The following is a 7152-nucleotide window of genomic DNA, read 5'->3' as shown; positions in this document are numbered from 1 at the left end:
CGAAGAAAGTGGATTTTTTTTGAATCGGCCAACAAAGATATAATGATAACATAAAATAAAATTGTTCTATTCATACTATTCCCATTTCCAGAAGGTATCTATCTAATTATGCTTCGAAATTAGCCAGATTCACTGCTACCGTCACACTGGGGGCTAATTTATTGTTGTTGTTGAAGAGTTTTAAGTACATGAGCGTCTTACGCTATATTGTGCCTAAATAAGATGTCTCTAAATAGCATGTATTGTCTGGTTGATTTACTGTTTGCTGGACCTTACCAGTGAAGCTTAAGACCTCAGACACAGAAAAAAAAACACCCCATGAAATTTTTTCTGGGTCATTGACGGAATTCGAACCAGGGCCTTTTCACAGTCGTTCACACTCCTCCGTACCAAGTGTATGAAGGACGGTTATTATACCAAACTCGCTACACGGGCCGAGCCTTATCTTTTATAGAGAAAACTGTGTTAATCACTTTGTTGTTATTTATATGGAGCTTGCCAAAGCATTCCCCAAAGTGCCACCCCCACCTGCTTGTTACTAAACTTCTATACTGCGGAATACTTGGCCATCTGCACAACAAGTCCCTGAATTATGACCTATATATTATGACCAATCAATTCCGCTGTGCACTGGGCAACTTACAATGCCATCACAGTGCCACCATCACACAACAGCAACTTACCGTTTATATCCCAAGTCTCAACTTGGAATAAACCACAACAGCTTTACTTATCCGCGCAACTTTCCTTGAAAATGAACTGAAGTTGGATTCGACTGCAAATTCAACGAATCCTTACAGGCGGTTTACAGACTTCTGCATACCAAAACATCGTCCAGCAAACTTGAACTAGAAGATTTCATTATTGCTGTTATGCAGCTCCTGCTTTTGCGATTTCTGATTGACTTCCACTTGCGTGAAATCCATCTGTGTTAAATTTTTTTAAAGATAGTTTATGTTTTTATAAATTAAATTTTGTAACTATCTCTTTGTGAATGGTGAAATACTTTCAGTGTAAATATTGTAATTCGTTCAATCGAAATAGTGTACTTCAATGCATTTTGTAAGAACTGTAATTATTTTCCTTGACCAAACACTGTAAATGTGGTGTCAACAGTTTTGTACCCTAAGATTTAAATAAATAAATAATGACGTTAGGCTCTCTACTAGCAATGGTCCCGGGATTTATAGACATCAGGTACCTTCATAGTTGGCTAAACCGAGTGCTTTTCGAATGACCATCTACTATTAAAACTATCGAAATATTTTATATGATATATCCCCATTTATGTGTACAAAAATGAATCGGGTTGTAACACAGAAATAATAATATCCTCTTTAATTAAAGTCTGAATATTCTCCAATTATTGTACATGTATTGTGCAACGTGTACGTATGTATACACTCTGTACAGAATGTAATTAACATTCTGTAATGTTATCCTACAATTTACTAACTTGCCACTCTGTCATTATACGAGGCCAATGCGAAAACCACGTGGATATAATCACTGTCCTCCCGATGGACGGGGATTATATCCCGTCCATGGATGTAATCCACGAATTGCTGTTATTCGAAACAAAGGCGGCCGTTTTCGATACTGAATAAAGGTTGTTATTTTTTTGGCCTGTGTGTGTATTTGATAGCTGTAATGTAGCTGGTGACCTATATTTCGCGGGAAATGAAAACTTCATAATCCCTTCGCACAGAACAGCAGGATAGGAAACAAACACTTCTATCATAATCACCGTACTATTGAGTATGTCAAACACACTGTGGAACAAAAGAGGATCACGTGTTGACCCCGCTGTTCCAAGTGGCATTTTGGTATTTCGTACATATCCTGCTTTTGCCATACACAAAACCTCATTGAGGACCAACCGTAGATGTCAAATATGCAGTCGACTCTAAAGTAATTTACATAAAGTTATTATTACATTTTAGTGAAATGTGATATTGAAGTGCATTTAGTTATGCTCAAATGTGCAACAGTTCTGGTTTCCAATTCTACGAGGAGAATTTCTTTCTGTTTTTTGAGGCAAGTGATTCATAGTTTCCTGTCCCAGAAATTCTGTTTATGGGACTTAAGATGTACGATGTTAAAGCGAATCTGTACTGAGTGCTCATAATTCAACGGTATCACAGATACTAATAGTTCCCATGTATCAGTAGCCACATTGGGCTGAAACGTTCCAGCAACGATGTCATAGGGAAGTTAAAATTGAAATTACCCAATTTTTGTTATGTACCCTTGAAAGTAGTTCTTTTGGGCAGCTGTACGTGAAGCTGGTTCCATCTACCACCACTGGATGCACTCAAGGCAACGTTGGAACCTGGTGGCTTTCCGTTATTTGCTGACTATATAGACAGATCTTTAATACAAGTATCATCTTATCCGTTTGGAAAACCTGTAATGTCAATCCGCCTTTCCAAAGACTCATCCGAGAACACAAAATGATTAGAGACACATTACACCACTCTGCATGATTTTCGATCTCTGTAAACTAATAGCTGCTTTAACTCAGTTTTCCATGCTGCTTTCAGAAACGTTACTCGTTTTTTTTCTATCACGTAGAATAAGCGAATTACATTTCTATTATTCGAGAATATTCGAGAATTCGAGAAAATTCGAGTAACGCTTCTTATCAGAAGCAGCCTGAGTGCGACGATAGCTTTCCCGAATTCAGACGTTTCACATGCTAGTATAGAACCTGCATGGTGCGAGATAGTTGGAAACGAAGGTATAATGCGAGTAGGAGTAATCTGTAGACCAGGTGATTGTGAAGATTATGACGAAAGCCTCTACATGCGAATGGAATGGGCAAGTAAGCGTCAATGTCTTATTATGGGTGATTTCAATTTGCCTCTAATTAATTGGAGTAAATGGGAAGGAAACTCGACATGAAGGAAACTAGATGACTGTTATTTGTATCAACATGTCAGGGAAAGTACTAGAGAAAAGAATATCCTAGACCTCATCATCACCCATGAATCAGATGACATAACGGGGCTGACAGTAGAGAAACCAGTAGCAGGAAGTGATCAAGGAGTTCTACGGTGGGTGATGATGAGAGAGGTAACAGCAGTATAAGGCAAAGGAATGGGTTTTAACTTCAGAAAAGGAAATTACGATGCCTTAAGGTACTACATTGCCTCTATTAACTGGTTAGATATCGCGCAGAGAATGAATACAATTGAACTGTGGTACGCTTTTAAAACATTAATCACAGATGCCTTGAATGCGTATATACCATTAAAAAAATACTCCACGAGAAGGGTTCCAAGTTGGATGAATGGTGATGTTGCCACATTACTTGAGCAGAAAAAGGTGGCAGGGAAAGGTTACAGAGAAATAAAAAGTACTGAAGCCTATAACAGCTACAAGGTGATGTGTAATAGAGCCACAGAAAAGGTTCGACAGGCAAAGGCAGTTTATGAGAAATCACTAGCAAACAGAGCAAAGAGGGGGGATAAAGAATTCTTCACATATATAAATGCCAAGAAGAGCAGGACAAACCAGATCGGACCTTTACGTAAGGGAAAGGGGATAGTAATAAATACACCAGCTGCCGTTGCAGATGAACTCAACAGTTATTTTGCATCGATATTTACAAATGAAAAGCCTTTTGTGGCAATGGGAAATTGTGGGAGCGAAGTCAAAAAATATGTAATTAATGATATTGAAATTTCGCAAGATTATTTAATGAAAAAACTTTCGAGCCTACAGACCAGTAAGGCTCCTGGAGTTGATGGAATATACCCTATAATCTTAAGAGAGGCGGCAAGCGAGTGCATTGAACCACTGAGGCTAATTATGCGAGCATCACTAGACTCTGGGGAGATTCCCTTGGATTGGAAAAGTGCCAATGTATCTCCCATACATAGGAGTGGCTCTAAGATTGAAGTGGGAAATTATCGACCTGTCAGTCTGACTTCAGTGGTAGGGAAAATCATGGAGGCAATGATCAAGGGTGGAATTCAGGATCATTTGGATCGAATTGAAATTCTCAAGGATACTCAGCATGGTTTTGTAAAGGGAAAATCATGTTTACCAAACCTGGTTCGCTATTTTGAAAGGGTCACTCACGAGCTGGATTTAGGGAATAATTTCGACATTGTTTATTTAGATTTCAGCAAAGCTTTTGACTCAGTCCCACATGAGAGATTGCTTTATACGCTGGAACAGGTTTGGAATCACTGGGAAAAATCCTTAGATTGATAGCAGGATGGCTTCAGGGCAGGAGGCAGAGGGTTGTGATAAATGACTATTCCTCAGATTGGGTTGATGTAAGAAGTGGGGTTCCCCAAGGATCAGTATGAGGATCACTATTGTTTTTAATTTTCATAAACGACATCGATGAAGGGACAGAGGGTTTGATGTCTAAATTTTCAGGTGATGTTAAAATTGGTAGAGTGGTTAATGATCACTGTCAAGCTGAGCTTCTTCAGAGAGACCTAGATAGACTTCAGGAATGGTCAGAAAAATGGCAGCTATGCTTTAATCCAACAAAGTGTAAAGTATTACACCTGGGAAACAGTAATCCCAAAAAAACTTATTCACTTGGTGGAGTTCAACTAAACCCAGTACTGGAGGAAAGGGACTTGGGTGTTACGATACGGTCAGACATGAAATTCTCTGAGCATTGTAAACAGGTTGCAAGGAAGGCCCATGGTGTCCTATCGATGATCTATCGAACTTTTGCAAGTAGAGATAGGGACGTGATAATCCCATTATATAAGGCTTATGTTAGACCACACTTGGAATACTGTGTTCAAGTTGGAGACCGCACCTAAAGAAACACATCGAGCTTCTTGAAAGGGTGCAAAGACGGGTAACTCGCCTGGCGAGATCGGCAAAAAGGCGTCCTTATGAAGAAATACTTTGAATATGTGGGTTGCAGAGTTCGGAATTTAGACACCTTAGGGGAGATTTGATTGAAGTGTAAAATGAATGAGGACGAAATTCAGTAAAATGAATGAGGACGAAATTTTCAAGATTATAAATGATGTTAGAACTAGGGGACATGAATTCAAGTTACGGGAGGAGATGTTTAGATTGGACTGAAGGAAGTTTTATTTTAGCCAGTGAGTTATAAATTACTGGAATAAGTTGCCTTCATGGGTGGTAGAGGCTGACAGTTTGGGGAAATTCAAAGCTCATCTGGATAGTACTTTCGGGTCAGGGAAGCGCATTTGATGATAGGTTTAATTTCCTTTTTTTATTAAATATTATTTTATTATTTTATTATTTTTTTACCATTGTTTTGTTCGTTTTTTTTTGGCTGGTGCAGCATAAGCCATAGACTTTCTTGCACCATGCGGCCATTACTAATACTAATATTAATACTAACACTAATACTAATCCGTATTTTTACTAATCGCTTAAGTTGAGGTTTTTAGCTGTATTATTGAATGTATTAAGATAGCAGTAAACGCTGGGAATTACTAAACTACATCTTTACATATTGGCAACGCTATCTTCAGTCATTTGTTTCTTGACTTTGAGAGCTCCATGCAGCAGTGACCATCGATTTTTTGATTTTAGTTTGATTTTGAGTTTAGGCTGTGAAACTGTTGCTGTAAAGACTTTATATTTGGGGAAGTTACGTCTTGCTCAAGCAAAGATATGATATTACAGAATTTGTAAGAAAAAATGTGATTTGTGCTTATTTTGTGCTGAAACTCAGTGACCAAAATAAACAATAGGCAAAAGTTCAGTAAAAGTTTGCTGAACCTCTGATGAAGCATTGAGATTGTGGAAAAACAGCAAAAAGGCTATTCCATTTTTAATTTCCATGATTTGCGAAGTCTTCAAACCACTGTGATCACTGTTACTTCTGTTTAGTTTTAGAGGGATACAATGCAAACTAAAACTGTTATATTAGCCCCACCAGGAATGTTGAGCCACCTATTAGGTATTAGGTATGTTCGGGGTCTGACGGCACCTGGGATTTCTCCCATCTCCGCGTATGTTCTCTGCATCGGACAAGCCAGAGATTTAAAAGTGTGTGGGATATGTACTGTGTAGTTTGTTGTGCCCATTGTTCATCCGGCCTGTTAGCCGCCGGGCCCCTAGTGAGACCCGACGTTACCAATACCCGCCACGGGGAGGCCGGCCGGGTGTTACCAATATTTGTACTCTGGCTGGTCTTGCCACTTACTTTCCTGGGATTTCAGTAGCTAGGACCAAGAAAAAAAAAAAAAAAAATCGAGGTTGATATTAGTGATACTTTACAAGTTAGTATTAATAGTGCGCGACAGGGGGCTGTGCGGTGAAAGTGAGTTTTTAAAAACCAAATAGGTTCGGGCAAGAATTTTGATGTTCTCTTTTGATTTTGACATGTAGGGCTAAACGCTGTGCAAGACAAAAGTTTGGGGGGGAGGATGAAGACTGGGGGGAAGAAATTGGAAATAAGGGGCCGACAGAGTAGATGGCCCCTGCAGGTGGTGAGGCATGCCTGTGCCCCACCAGAGTGAGAAAATTGGGGAGGCAAGGAGAGGCAAGCCTCTCCTCCCCAGGAGTTTGGAAAGAAAGATCCGCTCAAGAGAGTGCGGATTTGGGTCGCCAATAGGCTGTTCCGGCGGGAGAGTGCCACGTATGTCGTCTCCATCAGTTTGCAGGCCCTAAAAAATTGGCCGTTGAGTCTCATCTAGGTGGGACACTAATAGGGGGTTAAATCTGGGATGTCATCCTTCCAGACTGCATGTGGTCTGGGTCCTTTTTTCTGGTCATTATCTTGGGGTCATAATCAAGTCTACTGGCTGTCATTATGGGGTTTTATCCCTTCCGTGATGTTTGATAGTCCTCACGCTACCTTTTGTCATTATGTAGCGGGTCTATGCAGCAAGGTCTTGGGGCAGTGTCCCTTTGTTCTGATGTCACGACTATTTAAAGGTGTTTTTTCGCTTCTATTGGCGGTAATCATGACTCTTGTAGTTCGACAATCTATTGTAACTTGTCATTTCCTACCAACTAGTGTAAAGTGTAAAGTGTAAAGTGTGTTTGGTGTCAAGCGGCACCAGGGGTTCCCCCATCTCCGCATTGCTTGCATTGTGATGGGTGTGCCAGTTTACTGGAAATGCCAGAGATTCAAAAGTGTATGGATATTGTACATGTGTAGTGTCGTGTACCGTTGTTCATCTGGTCATTTAG

The sequence above is a fragment of the Mastigoproctus giganteus genome, chromosome 7 (assembly GCF_048544385.1).
Source record: "Mastigoproctus giganteus isolate SK-2022 chromosome 7, ASM4854438v1, whole genome shotgun sequence".
Taxonomy (NCBI): domain Eukaryota; kingdom Metazoa; phylum Arthropoda; class Arachnida; order Uropygi; family Thelyphonidae; genus Mastigoproctus; species Mastigoproctus giganteus.
Note: the sequence above shows the minus strand (reverse complement) of the source record.